The following is a 21,777-nucleotide window of genomic DNA, read 5'->3' on the forward strand; positions in this document are numbered from 1 at the left end:
CCCATCTCCAGTTGATGTTGACCTTGCTCATGGTTTCAAATTACTTATGTATATTGCTTCTAGGCTTAACAGCTACTGGTGAAAATCTCTAAATTCCTGAAAGTGTAAATTTGGACATCCTTTAGTCACTTCCGACACAAGCTTGTCCTACATGGAATGCAATCCTTTTCCCTAGATCTTCCCCTGTGTCCTCTAGCTCCTGGAGTGACACAGCTTTCCATCCAGTGCCCAATATCTGGATATCGGAAGGCATCCAATTACCGCATAGAACTGAGGAGTCTCTCTTATAACCTTCGCCTTCTCTCTCCTTCACATACTGTCACCTCTGTCACTTAAGACTGGCCTGCTATCCTCAATTGCCTGGTGAAGTCAATACCCTCCTTTCAGCTTCTGACCTCTGCTTTTGCTTCGGCACCAGCCATTTACATGGAGCAACCTTTCTAAAATACACGTTTGAGCTGGTGACTCACTTTCTTAAGAGTCTTCAAAGGCCACCCAGTGTTTTCTGGATAATGTAGCTCTTCCTTAATTAAGGACTTTTGGGAGAAATTTCATGACTTGGCTCCTGCATGTCCCTGTACCCTCATATTAATCCATAATTACTCTCCCTTCCCATCCAAGTGGACTTGTTGGAGCTCCTGAACTTGCCTGGACGCTCTTGTCACTGGGCCTTTGCACATGCCCTTCTCTTGTTTTGCTTGATCAACATTTATTTGCTCCTTAGGACTTGGCTCAGACTTCACCCTCTCGAGGAAGGCTTTCCTGACCTTCCAGTGCTTTTACCCCAGGGTCACTTGTGCTCAGTAAGGATGGAGATGATGCCAAAAAGACCTGGTTGCCCTTTGGACCACAGATGATCATACTACTTTGAAACCCAAGAAGACTATAGGATGCTCTGAGGGATTTTATGGCTTCTTTGATGAAATTGGCTCCATTATATTAATGACTTCATTCATGTTGGAGGGCATGGTGGAAAGGGATGATCCATAACTGAAAGAAATTTTTATTGTTAAACTTTTTTTTTTTTTTTTTTACATTGTACTGACAATTACTTGGAAGCCAGAGTCTGGTGCAGAGGCAGTCCACGATTTTCTAGCTGAGTGCTTGATGCCTACCATGTCTTCCCTGGGGAGCAAAGAGAGCCCGTTTTCTCTGTTCTTTCTTCTTCTCTCTCACTTTATCCCTTTCCTCACTCCTAGGCATCAAGTCTCTCATCTCAATGGACAAGGGGCTGGGATGCAGATTTTGGGCTCTTCGGGTTCTGCTGTTAGGAGGGAAATGGTCCATCAGGTCCTGTCTGGGAGTGAGGTTACGCACAGGACACATCAACCTTTTTTCCTTGTATTGTTTTTGGTTGTTATGCTGGACAGTTCTCCCTGTCCCTTTCCTTACTAAAGATCTTCAATATCTTCTCATCCTTATACAAGTCAGGTACCCTAAAGGAATCAGTAAATTTTCCCTCCAGGAAGGGGGAAGAAGGGATGCCATGATAACCAGTTTGCCATGATCAAGAGAAAAGAGACTGGCAACAACCTCAGGAAAGCCAGAACAGTTACTGCTTCAGTAAAAAGACCCACATCACGGGCGTTCCCACATCTCTGCTTTCCTCATGATCAACTTGAAGCTTGGGTGGAAATTTCTAAGGATGTACAGTTGGAATGCACTAGAGGCAGGACGGGTACCCAAGGCCCATGTTTAGTTCAAGACAATGTGTCACTCCTCAATAAGAATGTGCCTTGCTATCCAATCAAGGTCAATAGGAAAACACGGTCTGAAAACGTTTTGCAGGGTGTGGCCATTACCCCTGGGTGGTGCAGTGGTGGCCCAGAGATGCTTAAGTTGTGTTGGGCTGTATAACAGGATGATGGTGCTTCCAGCATCCCCACACCCCATCCTTGCAGGTGGGGATGATAGGGTTCCTCCCACCCTCCACAATCCCCAGTCCTTCATAGACTCACCCGCCTGAGATTCCTTACTGGCCTGTTCCATTCTACATAGCACAGAAGGGGCCAGGCATGGTGGTTCATACTTATAATCTCAGGGACTTAGAAGGAAGGCTGAGACAGAAGGATCACAAGTTCAAGGCCAGCCTCAGCAATTGACACTCTTAGCCACTTAGCAAGACCATGTCTCAAAATTAAAAATAAAAAAGACTGGGGATGTAGTTCAACTCATGAAACACCCCTGAGTTCAATCCACAGTTGTACCTTCCTCCCCTGCAAAAAAAAAAAAAAAAAAAAAAAAAAAGGATAAAATGTCCGAGAATCATGGGTCATACCAGCACCAGGAGATTCCCATGAACACCTCCTGCACTGCTCATTAGCATATTAATGCACAGCCTCCCCACTGAGAGGTGAGAAAAGTTAGGGCTCATTTAATTGGAAATCTAAAGGACAGCACCTGCCATAGCCTACCCAGAATTTATGCATGTCTGTCTTGATGAGGTTCAGGAGAATGGATGATTCACGGTAGGACCGCCTGCCTCCTGATTTATGGCCCATCATTTACATGTCGCTAAAGTCAATTGGCATGTGCGGAAGGTCATACTCAACTAGAATCGCACTCACTAAATCTCTGGGGGCCTGGTCTTCTAGTCAGGGTGTGTGCAGATCACAGAAGCCAGGCTCCAATGACCAGAGGAAATGGCAAAGATCCTGGCTAGGGACTCTTGGCAAGGACAGTGGCCAGCCCCCGGGATCCCTGGTTGTCAACACGTATTTGAGAGCATTTAGACTCTGGGCCACGGTTGAGTGTGAGCCCTATAACTCTGGGAGAAGCTACCTGTTCTTTCTAGCTTTTTAAAAATATATCTATAAAATGGCAAGGATAACAATTATCAACCTCCGGATATGGCCGTGCTTGGTCGATGTTGGTTATGAGAGTTTTGAGCCTAGTAGTTCAGGGGTCCATTCTTGGATGAAGATTACTTAGTTTGTGTTCAAATTCTGATTCCGATACTCGATTCATTCAAATCCTGATTCTGTCTGACCCAGGGAAATGTACCGATAGTCTCTGAGTTTTGATGGTTTCATAAATAATCTGTGGATGGCGAACAGATAATAATGTACCTAATTATCAGGCTTGTGGTGAGTTTGATGGAAGGAGGGTGTGTAGGCAGAATGCTGAGGCTCAAGGCCCGACTGTTCTTTAAAGTCAGCAATGTGGAGGGAGGCCATGCCAAGCCTCCATTTGGACTTATAGCTCTAGCCTGGGCAGATTCACTTCATAGCTTGACTGCATGAATTGCTAGACGGCCTGTTGGCTGTCTCCTCCTGCATTTCATTTATTTATTTTTCTTTTTAATTGACATAATAATTGCATGTTTTTATTGGGTGTAATGTGATGTTTGATAAATGTATACATTGTGGACTCGATTGATTAGTGACCCTTTTCATCCACAGGAGCAGGTTCCTCTTCTTGGTTGATATGCTTTCAGAAACCTTTGTTGTTCCCTTCATTAGGCTTTCCCCATGTTGCCCTTTGAAAATTCCCTTCTTGGAATCTGCTTTAGCTCACACACATATGGACTCTCCTTTGACTGTGGAATTTGAATTATTTTTTCCCCACTAGTTTGAACTTGAAACGTTAAAGTGCCAGAGAACGGGTTTTTTTCTATGGTAGAGGCTGCACTGACACATATCATGAGATTTTACCTTTACTGTGCCTAAGGTATGGGGGTCTATGGGTTCAAGGAGAGCCTGAGACCCCCTTTCTTATAGCATGGAGCTCCCTGTTCTGTTGACTGGTAACCCTGGGCAGAACCCTGGGGACCACCTGCTCTGATCACTATCAGCTAAACTATGGCTGGTTACTGGCAGCCCAAGGTCGCCACAGAATGGACCTGCTCAGGGAACTTGTGCTGAATAGAGGGAATAATGAATAGCAAGCAAAAAAATGGAGGGTGTTTTCTTCCTTCCTTCTTTCTCTTAGAGAGAGTTAATAAGTGATGCCTTTTTTGAGATGAAATGTATGGAATCAGCATTTTCCTTATCAAAGTGTTATTTTCAACATTTAAAAAATTTCAATGGCTTGATATCTTTTGGAAAAATTAGTTGAATTATTTGCAGTGAAGTTTTTTTTAAACCCTGTAAATCATGTATGACGCCTTTTATAATCAAGTAATCAGAACAGCTGATAGGTGTTGAGTGTCTTCTCTGTGTCAGGTCTTGGTACTTGACATTCCAGGCCACTTTCTCCTATGAAAGACCCCAGGATGCCGATACTTATAGGAAAGCAATCGCTCTGAAACCTCAGTGGCTTCTCGTGGTAAAGTTTGATTTCTTATTCCTGCTCAGTTGATGGAGTTGGGTGGCCCTCCTCTGTGCTGTAGTTGCACCATCTGGAACATGTGGTTCTCAAGGTCATCAAAGTAGAGGAAGGGAGATCAAGAGACGTTCCTAAGCTGTGTTTAAGAGCCAGGACTGGAGGTGGCTGACATCACTTCCACCCACATCCCATCAACCAGAACTCAGTCCACAGCCCCATTCAGCTTCAAGGGCAGCTGGTGGGGACATTTGGTGGTCTCTAGCACTATCAGCCACTTGTCTTTTCTATTTTTTAAGCAAGGAGGCAGAGTTCATAAAGTTGAGTAAGTTGATCTGAGTCACACAGATAGTAAGAGGAAGAGGAAGAATTAGCAATTGAAGTTAAGTCTTCTGACTTCTATGTTCTATGCTAGTGGCCAGGTAGTGAGGAATCATGGGCCAATCTGGCCTGATGTTTTTGTAAATAAAGCTTTATTGGGAAACCACCACACACACTCATTATGTGTGGTCTTTGGTTGCTTTTGTGTAATGACAGCAATGTTGAGTAATTGTGACAGAAACAATATGACTCACAAATTCTAAAATATTTATTATCTGGCTCTTTGCAGAATTAGTTTTCCAACCCCTGATTTATGCATATATGTGTGTGTGTGTATATATATATATATATATATATATATATATATATATATATATATATTCATTCCTCATTTTGTATCCCTCTAATCATATTAGTAGGAAAGTGGGAAGTTAGATATTATTCCTACTCTAAGTTTTATCAGGGTGGCCCTGAAATGGACTAGACTTCTATTTCTGCCTTTTCTCTACCTTGAAGGAATTTTAGTGAATCCTATAGGAAAAAATAGTCTCTGGGTTTGCAAATCATTGGCTAGAGAGATTGTTGTAGTCAATAATTTGCTTTGTTTGAAGGCTGTCTGTGTGTGTGTATGTGTGTGTGTGGGTGGGTGTGTAACTGAATTTAAGTGCCTTTAGGCTGGGTATGCCACACTAACCAGCATTCCCTATTGCGTCATAGGAGGATACTGGATTCATTTCTATTTCCTGACTTACCCCTAAAGACATTAGAATTGGTGGATCTTTGACCTTGACTTTTGTTTGCTCTATTGTGAGCCCTGTTCCTTGGAGGGAAAAGTAGTAAAACATTGGCTGATAGAGAGATCTGAACATGGCACCAGCTTTAGACTACCCATTTGTAGTTCAAGGGAGCTGAAGAGTGGATCAAGCCAGTCTTGTACTTAAATTCTGTGTGATCTAAAGCAAATGGCTTAACAACACTGAGACTCGATTTTCTGTCCGTGAAGGGTGAATAATCATACTGTGACAGGCAGAATTCCAAGATGGTATTCAAGATTCCCGGTCCTTGCAGATATCTCTCTATAATGTTCTTCCCATGAATGTGGGCAGGATGCACGAATATGATGGGGTGTCACTCCCATGATGATGTTGTATGGCAAAAGGCGTTTTGCTGGTGAAAGTATGGTCTCTAATCATGTGATTTTGAGTTTAAAAAAACACATAATTCTGAGAGTGCTTACCCCAATCAGGTGAGTCCTTAGAAATGACAAGAAGCAGCAGTTGATGGTCTCTTGCTGGCTTAGAAAAGCAACAATTTATCCTGGACACTGCCTATGAAGGAGATCACAAAGCTAGGACCTGAGAGTGGCTCCTATGAACTGACAGTGACCCACACCCGACAGCCAGCAAGAAAACCGGGCTTTAGTCATCCAATAGCAAGAAACTGGATTCTACCAATAAACCGAAGGAACTTGGAGGAAGACCCAGAGCTCCAGAGAGAGCCGCAGCCTAGCTAGCCTGTGCCTGGACCTCTGGCCCACATGAACTGTAAGGTAACAAATTTGGTTTGTTTTAAGCTGCCAAGTTTGTGGCAATTGACTATGCAGCAATAGAAAAAACAATCCACACATGTAGCTTGGATGTTGTTGGAAAAATGAATTAAAGCAAATCATGCTCCATCACCTGGTATAGGCCTTGACACGATTTAGGCTACAGAATCTATAGAATCCTTATTAACTAAATTGAATTTTTGAAATATTTAAAGGGCCGAGAAGTCTGGCTCTTGCTCTTCTAAGGACAGTTATTCCTTCAGGTATGGCTGAGATGGTAACATCTTGGACATTTGCTATTTTGGATTAAGTTTGCTACAAACAAATCCTGATATGGGAATTCTTGTAAAAATGATTTGCCTAGGGAATGCTCTCCAGAATCCCATGATGAAGTCCGGGGAGGTCAAAGGGAAGGAGAAAAAGCTAGGCCAAGATGCGGGCTTTCTGGAGACTAGCCTCACCTGAACCCATGCAGAACCCTGGAGCCTGAATGGCACCACGGGCTTTTCCCACCTTATGCTGGGGGACTGGGCATTGATATCATAGTATCCATCCCATGTGGCCTGGGGACCTGCCCTGGAGTGAAGGACCTTTCAAGGGTCTCCACTGCTTATAGAGGTCACCTGGATCAGCCCTGACTCTAACACCTATCCACTTCCAACAAGCTAGTGCCCCAGGCTCTGTCCTGTTAAGTAATGCTGTTGAGATTAACTCATGAAATATTTGTGGTGCCCTGATATGTGCCATGCATGTACTGTGCTGGTGGCTTGAGGGGACAGTAAGAAACAAGACACTTCCCAGAGATTAGAGTCTGTTGAGAAGGACAGTCTTGGGAGAATCCATTATAAAGCTGTCAGTAGGGTTGCATCTGATACCTCGACCACATCACACCTTCCCATCCCACCTCTCTCCCAACACCTTCCACTCCACCCGTTGCTGTGTTAACCAGATGACCTCACTTTTAGCATGACTGCCTCTTACCTCAACTGAGTCTCTTTCTGTCTGTCATGGATCTTTCCTGACACTGCTGTATGGGAGGCCTGTGTGAACCACTCGGCAATTTAGAAGGTTGGAATTTCTGGAAGAGCAGGATGTTAGCACTTTATGAAGAACTTTTCTAGTGGGGGACAGGAGTCCTCATTCTTGTGCCTTGGATAGGAATTCTGAAAAGCATATAGTACAGCTGCTAAGAAGGACCCCTGCAGGATTGAGCCCCAGTTGCCCATAGAACCTTAATATAACTTTAAAAATCCCTTATTGGTGCATCAGAATTATACATAGTACATTGCAACATATCAATACATGCACATAACACTTGACCCTCTTCTCTTGTTCTTCCTAGTGCCCTTCTACTGTTTTATGGGATTACTTCCCACAAAAATAATAAAAAATAAGCTCCCTGCATGCAAACCTGTGTCTCAGGTATAACTTTTAGGGAGAATGCAGGATACAGGGTCTTTTCAGGTGTCTAACATGCCCCTGCCATGGGCCCAAGGATGGATAGAGAAGGTTCCTAACTAAACTAACATCTGGATTAAACACTGAAAGATGAATCTGAGGTAAAGAGGTGGAGGGAGGAGTGTTCTCTACTTGGGAAAAATGCTCTTTTGTCTTCCTGAAACACCTTTGCCCTTTCTGTACCTGGAGATCGCTTAGCATCCTTCAAAACCAACCTGCCGTCCCTCCTTCCTTCCTTCCTTCCTTCCTTCCTTCCTTCCTTCCTCCTTACCTCGTTCCCCCTCCCCTCCTCCCCTCCTTTCCCCTTCCTCTCTCCCTCCTTCCTCCCTTCCTTTTTTCCTCCCTTCCTCCTACTCACCCTCCCTCCCTCTCATCTTCCTTCTTTTCTTCCTTCCCTCCCCTCTCTCTCAGGCTGAACTTGAACTCACAATTCTCCCCACTCTGATTCCCACATAGCTGGTCTTTCCGGTGTGTGCTACCATGTCTGGATCACTATATGTTCTTTTTTTTTTAAATTATTTGTTTCAATCAGTTATACACGACAGTAGAATGCACTTATGTACTTTTTTATACATAGATGGGATATAATTTCTCATTTTTCTGAGTGTACATGTTGCAGCATCATATTGGTCATGCAGTCACATATATATATACGGGGATAATGTCTGTTTCATTCTTTGCTATATGTTCTTTAAAGCCTCCAGACATTTATTCTTCTATTAGAACACTTCTACCATGCACAGTGGCAGTTTTGAACCTGCAAGGTACACAGGAGCCGTCTGGAGAGCAATTAAAAAGATTCTCAGACCCTCTATTAGTTATCTATAGCTGCTTTGCTAATTATCCCAAAACTTAGTAGCTTAAAACCCACATTTATTACATCACGGTTTCTGTGGGTCAGAACACCAGGTGTGGCTCTGGCTGGATCCTCTCCTTCAGGGTCTTTGAAAAGGCTGCAGCTGAGGTGTTGACCTGGGCTGGAGTCTCAGCTGAAGGCTGAACCGGGGGAAGGATGGGCTTCCAAGCTTATTCAAGTGGTTAATGGCAGGGTTTAGTTCCTTGTCATTTGAGCCTCTTCACAAGCTTGTGTGACATATTGCTTTGTTGAATAGCCAGTGAATGCAGTGGGGAGGGGGAGGAGGGGGAGTAAGATGGAAGTTAATCCTTTTTGATTTCATTATAAAGAGACATTTTATTTTTTCTGTATTCTATTTGTCAGGGGCAAGTTACCAGATCTTGCTCACACCAAAGGGGAGGAGATGACACAGGAGCATTTATTCTAGGAGGACGAGATAATTGGGAACCATTTTAGAGGACAGGATTTCTTCTGGTTCAGGAAGTCTGGGGTGAGGCCCAAGAATCTGTACTTTTTATCCAGCATCAACTGTGGTTATCAAACTGGTGCATATCAGAATCGCCTAGGGAAGTTAGAAGCATTCAGGCTGCACCCCAGACTGATCAAATCAGAGTCTTTGTGGGGGGACGGCAGAGCCTGGGTGGCAGCACTCTTTAAAGTTCTCTAGAGGATTCTAACTTGCAGCAGCTAAGTTTGAAAGTCTGTTAAATGGGTAGCTAACTCTGATAGTCTGTTGCCTTGACAGCCCACTGTGACCCTCATATTCACACTCTTCCCTTGAATCTGGGCTGGGCTGTGACATGCTTTAATCAATAAAACGCAGTGGATGTGACACTGTGCCTAAGTCTAAAGATGTGTCTGACAATGTCTGCTTTTGCACTCTGGGAAGCCTTGAGCTGCCAACTTAGGAAGTCAGCTACCCTCTGGAGAGATGAAGCAGAGGTTGTGTGGACCAGGAGAGACCCTGAAACTTCATGGTTAAATTGCATTTAACTTTCCTCTGACAACTTGCAAGCTAGCTGGACTCTGCTGGGCAGTCCTTGATGGCAGTCACTCTCGTGGCCTAACTTAGTGGGTAGGTTGGTTGCAGCTGGCTCAGTTGGGATGCTGGGTCTCCTCCTTTTTTTTCTCTCTCTCCATGTAGACTTAGAGCTCAAAGAATGGAAAACCAGAAGCTGCTCAGTCTTGGGAAGGCCTGATATTGGCATGGTATTGTTTCTATTGCAAGGTGGTTTGCTGGGGGCCCTTAACATGACAGCTGTCACAAGAAACGTCTCTTCTTAAATTTTATATGTAAAAAGTCTCTTGGAGATGATATTTAAAAAAAAATAAAAAGAAGCTTCCTATTTGGTAGATCTGGGGTGGGGCTAGAGAATTTGCATTTCTAATAAGCCCCTGCTCGATGCTTATACTTCTGGACCACAAGGAGAATCAGGAGGATTTTATTATACATGGCCCACAGAACACACCTTGAGAAACACAGAGCTGTATTGTAACTATCAATTTATACATTTATTTCTTCATTCAGGAATTCTTAAACATCTTTAGACCGTGAAGCCCTTAACACAGGAAATTTTGCAGTCATTTAAGAGCATTTACAGACATCTCTCCGCACCTGCTGGGAATGTTCTATGGATCCCTCTACACTAGGCTGAGAGATCTTTCAACATTGTTATTATTTGGTCATGACAAATAGTAGGAACTTAACATGCATTTGTTAAAAATAAATGGGTGGAAGAATGATGAGTTACAGAGCTTATATATATATATATATATATATATATATATATATATATATGATACATATGATATAATTATATGTATCTATATTCCCCCTCAATTTGACTTAGAGAGAAAGGTTTTATCGTAAATTGATCACTAGAACTGACATGATACCCCATATGAGTCCCCCATAAATTGTGAGTGAAGGTAAGTATTGACTCCCAGTTTGTCTGGGACTGTGGGCTTTTCTGGACATGAGACTTTCAATGCTGAAGGTGGTACAATCAGTCCCAGGCAGCCAGGAGGAGTCCACACTGAGTGGAAGTGAGGGGAAGGTCCCACAGTGTGCAGGCATCAGGAACACTGACTCTTGCCCTCATGGCCTGGTGTTTTTCTGCCCCATCAGCAGTTTGTGCATTTCAAAAGCCCATCTGTGCCCGCAAAGGAGTGACTTCCTGTGTGCAGGGGCGGCCCTGGGAGGCTGGGTCTCCAAGAGCCCGTTTTGGATTATAAGCCTTTGAAGACATCTGCAGGGAGGGGATAATTCATTCCAGAAAAACGGCTCTCTTTGCCATGCAAACCAGAGACCAGGAATGGAAATGAGATTTCTAATTACACAGGGCATTTTCAGAGCCACCTGCTGGCTCTGGCCTCTCACAGAGTCGCTTCTCTGCAGAGGTGCTGGGGAATGGGCCTGGCCTCCGAGGTCGGGCTGCTGGGAGGCCTCCTGGGTCAGGGCATGAGCTGCTGCCTTCAAAGTCCTTGTGCAAATGCACCCAGCTGGGTCTGCAGGGAACGGATGGCGGCAAAGGTCTTCTCTGAACTTAGCAGTGATGCTCTCCTGCTGCTCAGAAAGTCCTGGACTCAGGACCTGTCTTATATTTTGTCTCTTAATGTTTTCAAGCTCCTGATCTATGTAAGTCTCCCTAGCTCTGGGCTCGGGGAGCAGATCAGGTGCCCAGTGAACACCGACAATTGAGCAGCTTCCCAGAAGCACCTGCTCCCACGCCCTTCCTGGCAGACTCCCTCATGCTCTGTGTTCAGATAGATCCAGGTTCAAATATCCACTTCCTCTGTGTCTTGGATTGGGGTCCCCAGAAGAGAAGCTGAGATGGAGGTTGAGAGGGAAGGTGTTTATTCCAGGACAGCAGGACTAGCTGGAAGGAAGAGGTGAATTGTGATGTAGGTCCAACAAGTGTTGTGCCAACCCAGAAGAGGTCTCTAGAATGATTATTAATCATTGTTATCTAGAATGATTATTGACCTGAACACTATCAGAGTTGTCCTGGGTCCACAATGGCTGGGGCTTTACAACGTTGCTTTGCTCATTCACAGGCTTCTTTAGATAGGACAGGTCAGGAGAGGGGGGTCCTCTGCAGCTGAGACTGACACTGAAGGAACTGACCACCGGAGGCTATCTCTTGACTGGACTCCCAGCAGATGGGCAGTGAGCAGATCAATGGTGGGGGTTCTGACAGCTCACTTTGGTGTCTCCTCTATCCTGCTTTTAAGCCATTTGGTCTGATGAATGCAATTGACTTTTCTGAGTCCAGTTTTCATGTACATAAATGGTACTAGTAGTCATAGATATCTAACAGTGTTTTTAAAAGCCATTTTTTGACTTTAAAAAAAGTTTTTGTTTGTTCTTTTTAGTTCTACATGACAGTAGAATTTATTCTGATATATCAGACATACATACAATATAACATCCCATTTTTTGTAGTTGCATGAGCTGCTGCCATCCATTCCCTGCAGACCCATGATGTGGAGTGAACTGGTTGTGTATTCATATATGAACACAGGAAAGTTGTGTCCCATTCATTCTACTATCTTTCCCATTCCCATCACCTCTCCCTTCCCTTCATTCCCTCTGTCTCTTCCATTGTACTTCCATTCTTCCCTTCCTCCACTTATTGTGAGTTAGCATCCACATATCAGAGAGAACATTCTGCCTTTGGTTTTTTTTTTTGGAGGGGGATTGGCTTATTTCACTTAGCACAATAGTTTCCAGTTCTATCCATTTACCAGCACATACCATAATACCATTCTTCTTTATAACAGCATTTTAATGAAAACTTTCATACATATATAAAAGTCTATAAAAGTAATGAACCCAGTGTGATAAAACTTCTCTAGACCGGTCATCACTTTAACAACTACCAACTCATGGCTACCCTTGTTCCAGCTGTATCCTACCAATATGACTGGCTATTTGGGAGGCAAATCTAAGATTCAGAAGAATTGTATTTCATATACTAGGATTTCAGATGCATTTCTAGAAGACGAAAACTTTAAAAAAAACATAATTACAATATGCCTGCTTTGGGCAGAATAAATAAGTTAAACATTCACCATTGTAGAGGTACAAAGTAGGAATTTAGAAATGTTAGTCTCATTAAAATACATCCTCTTTGGAAATGACACATGGAAGAAGGGAGAGGAGGTTTAATTCTGTTGAGGTATGATATCAAATATGTGGCATGGACACTGCCCTTGTCCTTCCTGCACCCATGGCTGACATCCTTCTTCCATCATGGAGCTAGTTTGAGGCACCATGTTCCATGTAGCTACTGTCCGTCTGTTGGGTCTGCCCATGAGATGAAGCCACTTTGTCCACTTTTCTAGCAGTCTGATGGACTGTTCTTGTGGACAGAAGTAGCCTTGCTGCCCTCCAGAACAACTGGCCACTGCCACCCAGCTACACAGTTCAGGGTCTAGGCTGGTCACAATGATTCTGTTCAGCAGAAGATTTCATTTTACCATTTCCAGTGTAGGTGAGGGTGACACAGCCTCCCACTGGAGAAAAGAGGTGGGGAGACCAGCCCCCCAGACTCTTGAGAGCTGTTCAACTCTGACATTTCGATGTCTGCCTCTGAACTATGGCTTTGTTCTCTTTCTCTGCTTTCTTCTACTACTCTGAGTCTCTCCTTGGGCTTCCTGCCCCACAGAGTTATGTTCTCTCTCTCCATCCCTTCCAACCTTCTTCACTTTGTTAGAATCCCTCTAGACAACCTAGACGTTTCCCCAGTTGTAGGGCTAAAAGGAGCCAGAATTGTTGGTGTGTCTGTGGAAATCACTCTAAAGGTATGTACATGACTTCCCAGTTTCTAAAGTGCTGTGAGTACTTACCACTGTGACTTCACACTGAGCCCCACCGGAGCTTATGATGTTTTCCTCTAAAACATCCTAGACAAAGGGGTTGGGGGGGGCAGATTGGGGATCTTGACTCAGCAACATTGAGACTCACAGCTTTAAGCTGTGGGGCCCTTTCTTTATATGAAGCTCTTTATTAATACCTACTGTCCAAAATTTTGGGCTAACTGAGGTTGGGGCGGGACCAGGGTATTCTGTGCACCATTAGTGTGTGGTAGGGAAAAAGTTTGGCTTGTGGAATCCCTATGCCATTTGAGGAGCCTGATTTAAACACCACCATGTTCTACAAGCAGACACAGGGTATAATTTCACTAGCCCCGGGTATAATTCTACTCGAGAGTTTTGACATAATGTCTGGGAATCACTAGTTATGACATTCTATATTTTCAAATCCACATTTTTCTACCCTGTAAAAATATGGGTCATTTTACTTGCTGGGAGCAGCTGTTATGATGAACTGTGCTTCCTCCTGGATCAGGCCTAGGTTGATCCTATCCCTGCCAGGTCTGCTCTGTGCTCATCACTGCCTGGCCTGAGCCAAAAAAGAAATGAAGGGAAGAGGACACTAGGCCCTGGTTGGACCCAAGCAGAGGCCTTCACTGAAATGAGACTGGTAACAATTGCAGTGGTAGAAATAATAGCAAATCTTGGATATTTACTTTGTGTAAAGCACTACATTAAGCACACATATAATTTAATGCTCGACAACAACTTGTGCATTTTTATCTCATTTTTAATAAACTCAGTGATGCTCTGGACCCACAATTAGCAAGTAATTGACAGGGATTCAAATTGAGGTCTCCCCAGCCCTAGTTCCCACATTGTCACCTAGTTGTCCATCCTGACTCTTCATCTTGATGTGTCCATGTAATTTTTAGGATAAAAATTAGTTGAGTATCTTTATTTCTACATGCTGAAAGTCACCCACCTAGGATGGGGACACACTGCAACACAGATGCATCTGATTTCAAATCATGAGCTTTGATGTGTCCTGAGAAGGGAATGGCACACCATGTAGGAAATGCTGATTCTGAGAAAGTCACTGTTATGTGGAGCTTCTGGTTTGCTCCCCAGAGGTAAGGGAGAATAGCCTGTTGTAAGAAGCAGAAGTAACCTTTACAGCCATTTTCATTTAGGAGAAAATAGTTATATTTCTTATAATCGTATGAAATATTTTTATCTGTTTGAGCAAAACCATGCTGGATCAACAGAAAGTTTTGTTTATTTCTGAAAGAACAATCAAGGCTTGCCATCAGAGAAAATGCCCATTTATTGAGGAACAGCTCTGCATATTTATAGAACTGGGGGGTGGTTTGACAGTTAGCATGGGGTGCTTTTTGATTGGTGGATAAGAATCAGGTGAGCCAGCAGGACTAGTTTGATTGGTGGGTAAGGATCAGGTGAGCCAGCAGGGCTAGTCTGATTGGTGGGTAAGGATCAGGTGAGCCAGCAGGGCTAGTCTGATTGGTGGGTAAGGATCAGGTGAGCAAGCAGGGCTAGTCTGATTGGTGGGTAAGGATCAGGTGAGCCAGCAGGGCTCACCATACGGCTCTTCTTGGGGGATGGGGAAGTTAGTCTTTGGAGCCAGAGCAAACCCCAACAGTTACTATTTGGATAAACTTAACAACATGGACAGTTTCTCAGGCAAGATTAGGCAAGGAAGAAAGAAAGTAAAAATAAAAGTAAAAAAGAAAAAAAATAAGCAAAAGATATAACTAAAAACAACTAAAAAAGACTTACCAACCAGAAAATAATAAAAGTGGTTTGAAAACTTAGATAAAATTTACTATTTTCTAAAACATTATAGGTGACCAAATTGTCTCCAGAAGAAAAAGAAAGTGTGAATAAGCTAATTTTCATTAAATAAATTGTTTCAGTAACAAAAAAAAAATATTCCCACAAAGTGTTAGTATGGATAGTTTTATGGACATCATTAATCAAATTCCCACTGAACACATGTTTCAGAAAATACAGAAACATGGAAGGGTCTAGAAGTGTAGTTCAGTGATAGAGCACTTGTCCAGCATATGTGAGGCCCTGGGTTTGATTCCCAGCACTGCATAAAGAAAAGAGAAAAGAAAAAAGAAATGTGGACAGTTCTCCAAATTATTTAATTAATGATATTAAGTAACTTTGAGACCAAAATGAGTAAGGATAAAATAAAAGAATTATAGTTCATTGTCACTTATGAATATAGATGAGAACAACTTAAATAAAATATCAACAAACCAATCTGGCAAAGTGAAAGCACTAGTAGCAACAAGAACAATAAAACCATACCATGACCAAGTATGGTTGATTGTAGGAATTCAAGGATGGTTTAACACTACAAACATATCAATGTAACTTATACTATCATCAGATGAAAGAATAAAAACTGATGCTCATTAAAATAAGTACAGAAAAAGCATCAGAAAAATCTGACTTCTGATAGAATAAATATCTGACTTCTGATAGCAAAGATTCTATTTTTCCCTATGAAACTATCTTTGATCTTCACCTCTCCTCCCATGTGGAAATAATCTCATCTCCTTTTATATCCTCATTGCAACATTATCCAAATAACTTTTTTTTCGAGATTTTTTCCTTTCGTCTCAAGAATACCACTGATCCTGATGTACTCAGAGATAGTGGCAGATGCAATATTGGATACTTGTATCACATCCCAGAGGAAAGGTACCTCTTTGCCAAACTTCAGACCTGGCTTTATAGGTAGATGGGCAAGAGGTGTCATGGGCATTTAGAGATTACAAATCCTCAATCTAGAAAGGAACTAGAATCTCTAGTGTTCCATGTCCTGCTTGCCCTAGGCATTGTGAGGATCCTCAACCATTTTTCAAACAGTGAATAGAATCGTGCAAGGTAATCACGCCATTAATTCATAAATGTATTCATGATGTTTATATTTCTTTTGGGTGCTATTCTTTAATCAGATACACCATCTGAGGAGGTGAGAAAAAGTGTTAGGTCTGTTTTATTCAGGGAGATTAGAAATACCCTAAAAGTCTATCATTTGTCCTGTTAGTTCAGGACAATCTCATCTCCTACTTGAATTGTTATGGAAGAATTTCACTGTCAAATCTCTCTCCTGATTTTTACTTAATACCTGCCTATAGACATATACAAATATTGAATTTTTAAAAGTCACCCAATAAATTTAAAAATTTTTCCATTTTTATTGGTACATTATAATTATACATAATAGTCAAATTCCACACTGTGTATTCATACATGCATATGATATAGCAATATAATCTGGTCAATATCATTCCCTAGTATGTCCCCTTCCCCTACCCCTATCCATTTCTTCTTCTCTACTTACCTACCTCTCTTCTATTTTAATAAGCATGTCCACCATCTTTCTTTTTCCTTTTTTTCTCTCCAGCTTGCACAAATGAAAGAAAACATACAACCCTTGCCTTTCTGAGTTTGGCTAATTTTGCTTAGTATCATGCTCTTAAAGTAATTCATTTTCCTGCAAATGACATAATTTCAACTATATATATATATATATATATATATATATATATATATATATATATATATATCTCACATTTCCTTTAACCACTCGTCTATTGATGAACACTGAGGCTGGTCATAGTTTGACTACTGTGAATTGTGCTGCTATAAACATGGCTATGCATGTGTCATTGTAGTATGATGGATGACTTTAATTCTTTAGGATAAATCCTGAGGAGTTGTAGCTGGGTCTTATGGTAGTTTCATTCCTAGTCTTCTGATTTCCATAGTGATTGTACTAATTTACAATCCCATAAACAGTGTAAAAGTGTTTGTTTTCCCCCAAATCCTCTCCAGCATTTGTTACTGTTTGTATTCTTGATAACTGCCATTCTAACCCAAATGAGATGAAATCTTAGTGAAGTTTTGATTTGCATTTCCCTAAATGCTAAGGATGTTGAACCTTTTAAAATATATTTGCTGGCCATTTGTATTTCTTCTTTTGAGAAGTGGCTATTTAGTTCATTTGCTCATTTGTTGACATTCAGTAGATTTAACTTTTAAGTGGGGTTTTGTCCCAACAAGAAAAATGTTTTCTAAGATTTAAAATAATATCATATCATTTAGACATTTTTTGATGATGTACTTTGTATGATTTGAAAAGGCTTTGTCCAATAATTTCAGACAGAAAAAAAATGCAAGAACAATATAAAGAATTCTTATCTCTCTTTGCTCAGGCTCCCTAAATGTAAATATTTTTTGTGTTTACTTTATCATGTTTTCTCTATATTTATACATTTTATTATTTTATAAACCATTTCTTCTGAGTAAGAAGTGAACATGACACCTTAGTTCTTAGTATAATACTGTGCATTTTCAAAAAGCAAAGACATTCTCTTTCATAATCTTGAAAACGTTATTGAAATAGAAAAAATCAGCTAGTGCTGATGCAGTATGATTAATCTACAGACTTTCAGAGTCTGCCAATTGTCAATTTAATGTCCTATCTAGAAAAAAAAAAAAGTTTGAGATCTGGGATCCAAACAATGGTGTTAACTTGTTCAGTGTCATGTTCTTTGGCCTCCTTTAGACTGCCATAGTTCCTGGGTCCATCTTTGTCTTTAACTGGCCCCAATGGTTTTCAAAAAAGGCTACTTATTTTGTAAATTGTTCTTCAACTTGCATTTATCTAATTTGCTTCTTTAATTTTTATGAATTTCTTTAATTGTAAATGAGTTAATATTTAGAATTTGCTTGAAGCAGTGCCTGCCCCGCAGTCAGCTCTCTATAAATATTTGTTAAATGCATTTTGATCCTTTCTTTCACAGTTGAACACAGTGTTGACTGACCTAAGGCCACTGGGTACTTGAGATGGAAGATTTGCAATTTGGGAAATGCCTAAATAATTCCATCTTTGTTTCAATTGCGATACCTTTCTGAGACTTGTATTTCTTACTGTTAGTATCAATATTTATTTTTTCCCCTTTTATCACTTGGTGTATAATATAATAAAAGCAAAATGAAATAGTCCCTGAGGCCATCACACAGATCCTGGCATGCGGATGAAGACACCGATGCTTTCTAAGCTGGATTGCTGGCCACTTGGTGAGCCCTCTTTGTTCCTCCGTGTTCAAGAACCCAAACCTGGAGTCAGGTAGGTGGCTAGGAGTATCCAGCAAAAATAATCTGGACGTGCAGGCCATCCAGCTATCTTAGGAATTAAAGTGAAAGAGTTTTCTACAAATGGCAATAAGGTTAGTATGGAATTTGTGAGATACTTAACCTCATCCTTGTCACAGAACAGACTTTCATGCAACGTCTTTTTTTTTTTTGCTTTTTGAATTACTTATTCACTCCTTCCTAGCAGTGATGCTGTAGGTCAGCTGGCCAGGCTCTCATGCCCTCCTGGAATTGTGTTGTCTCATGTCTCTGCTTCTGTGGCTTCACCTGGACGCTTCCTTCCCCAACTCACCCTCACCTGCCTTCCTGCCAGGTGTCTTATAACCCTGAGTAGTCTCACCTCTCCTGGGTTCTTCCCTCTACCTCACCTGTATTTTCCTTCTCAGACCCATGTAGCAGCATTTCTGCTCCATAACACTCAGAATGGCACCAAACAAGACATGAATTCAATTTTGGCACCAACCAAGTGATGGATTTGCAGTTTCCTAATCCGAGCCCCATTCCCTCAAATGGGCTTCAACTCTTTGATGAAGGGATAATTGAAGATACACTTAAATTTTTAAAAAGTTGTAACTCCTTGACAATTTAAACTGAAGAATATAATATTTAAAGGTGGGGCATGAATAAAGATTCTTTTTTCTTATTACCTTAAAGATTGTTCCCATAAAAGCTAATACTGATCTAGAGATTATCTCCCATTCCTTACCAATGGCTACACTGAATATTTTACATGGGTTAGTTTATCTAATCTATATACTAACTCTATGTGGTAGCTACTGGCTACTTTCAATGTTCCCATTTTATGGAGCAGGAAATTGAGACTCACAGAGGTTAAATAAATTGCCTTGGTCATCCCATGTAGGGATCAAATGGAAGAGTAAGAATCTGATTCTAGTCTTTCCAACTTCAGAACCTGAACCCTAGTCACTCTGTTATTCTGCCTCCATCATCACCAAGGGGTGGAGAAAAAAGAAGGAAAACACTTTTGATGAAAGCAGAGAGAAACAGTAGGTTTATTTAGCGTGAAGTAGCATTTGTTGATTATCTACTGGGTGCTGGGCACTATTGGGCACTTTAATATGTGTTATCTCAGATAATCTTGAGCAGAACCCTAGAAGAGAAGAGGTACTATCATGGCTATTTCATGAATGAGGAGATCCAGAAACAACTTACTCAAGGATACAGCCCAGAGGTAATTGTTTCCTAGTTCATTAAGATGCATTTACTAACACGAAGCTACAATCCTTTTTTACTGGTCTTACAGCAGTGCCTCTATTCCCAAATAGACTTTAACTCCTCGGTGCAATTATTCTTGCCCTGAATCTTCACTGCCTCATGGATTCTTTTAGCATGAGTGTGTCCTAGAAGAGTGTCCCAGAAGTGGCTGCCGGGGAAGGCAGTGAATGAAGGAAGAGGCACGCGCGTTCTGTCTGGTCCTCGCTGATGGTGGCTGTTGTTGAGATGGTCCACTGGGGCTCGCTCTAGTCTTCCCAGAGAGTCATGTTCTGCTCAGGGGTGATAGAAAGCTCTGAGGCAGGCCCAGCCAAAAGGTATTGGAGAAAGATCCATCACCCTTGAGTGATCGGTGACCCACAGGTACCACGCGTGGAACCTAATGACCAGTCACTCAATTACTGGCTCCATGACATGTTTATAAGGGTGAACTTTAAAGTGCTATTAGGGAGCAGACAGATGAACTATAGCTGTGCCTGCAGGGCAGAGCTCACCCAGCCTAGCTGCCTCTGTGGACCCATTACCCAGTAATTAGGGGGATTTTTAAGTAGGAAGCAAGGAGTTAAATTATTGCTTAGACTCTTGCTTCACTTGTCACAGTGGAAAGTGCTGCTTTGGGGAAAGAAGGAAGAACAGGGGAAAGGAAGACAAGAAGAGGGTGTAGGGAGGGAGGGAGAAAGGAAAAGAGCACAAGAGAGAAGGATCTGGAAAATCAGTGTTTGAGATGGACGCTTCATTCATTTTTCCAACTGACACATGTAACAGGAGGTACCAATGATGACCGATGGGAGATGTGGACAGGTCCAGAGTCTGTGCCTAAGTCACTGTGCCCACATCAGCTGCTTAGGTCATGGAGGCTCATTGGGAAGATGAAGGTCCTAGTTACCAGTGAATAATTTTGTTCTATGAGCCAGGAACACTGTCCATGCACCAGCTTGTCTGGTTCTCTCTACCATGAATCAAGTGATTTCCACTGTGATGCCTGCTCATCAGGTGGGAACACTGGACCACCTCTGTGTAACCTAGCAACACAGCTGGGTGACCTGCCTAAGGCCAAGGATCAGCCTCTCCAGTCCCTCATTATGCAACTCCGTGAGGTCTTCATGGTGGTGGACAGCATTGAATCTGCTTAGAAGAAGAGGTTTTATTCTCTTGACTTCCTTTTCTGAGCTCAGTTTCAGCCCTTCTTCCCCTCCATGCAAAGTTGGCAACTGTTTTTAAATGTTACTGTGTGTTAGTTTAACTGTTATTATGAAAAATATTAAGCAGAGATCAGGTAGACAGGATAGTATACTAGACCTTTGGATACTCTTTGCCTCGTTTTAAAAAATTACTATTGACTGATCTTTCTTCCTTCTGCCTTTCTCATCCCATATTATTTTGAAGCAAATCTCAAGTATCATATCATTATATCATTTCACCTCTAAATACTGCAATTTCAAGTTCAGAGATTATTTTTAAAAACAACCAAAGTACTTTGATTATAATCTCCCAGATAATAGTTCTTTATTATCCAACCTGATCAAATTTCCCAATTTTATTATGTAATTTTGAAAATAACTTATTTGTTCAACCCAGGATCCAAAGAAGGTCAATATATTGTAACTGGTTGATAGATTTCAAATTTCCTTTTCTTTTACTATTCCCCTTGATACTTATTCACTGAAAAAACTGAATTGTTGGTCTTAAAGAATTTCCCATGGTCTGCATCCTGGTGGTTGCAGCTTAATAGTGGGGTTTAACATGTTCCTTTGACCTTGGTATTTCCTGTAAATTAGTAGATAGATCAGGAGTTTGATCAGATTCAGGTTTGGCTGTTTGGCAAGAATACTTCCTTGGCTGGTACTGTGTATTTCTGTTAGAAAGTCCAGTTGACTCTCCTGATACTAATAACCACAGGTGTGCGTTTTAACCAATGATAATTTTAATTTTGCCATTCCTTTTTCACTTGTTCTCTGAATCACATTTTAAAGAAAATCTTCCCCTTATCAACTAATTTGTCATCCTGGAATATGTTTTATATCAGAAAGGCACAGTTACTACTTGATTCTTTCCCTGGACTTTCTAGTTTACAAAGTGATGAGTG

The sequence above is a fragment of the Urocitellus parryii genome, chromosome 6 (genome assembly GCF_045843805.1).
Source record: "Urocitellus parryii isolate mUroPar1 chromosome 6, mUroPar1.hap1, whole genome shotgun sequence".
NCBI classification, from domain to species: Eukaryota; Metazoa; Chordata; class Mammalia; order Rodentia; family Sciuridae; genus Urocitellus; species Urocitellus parryii.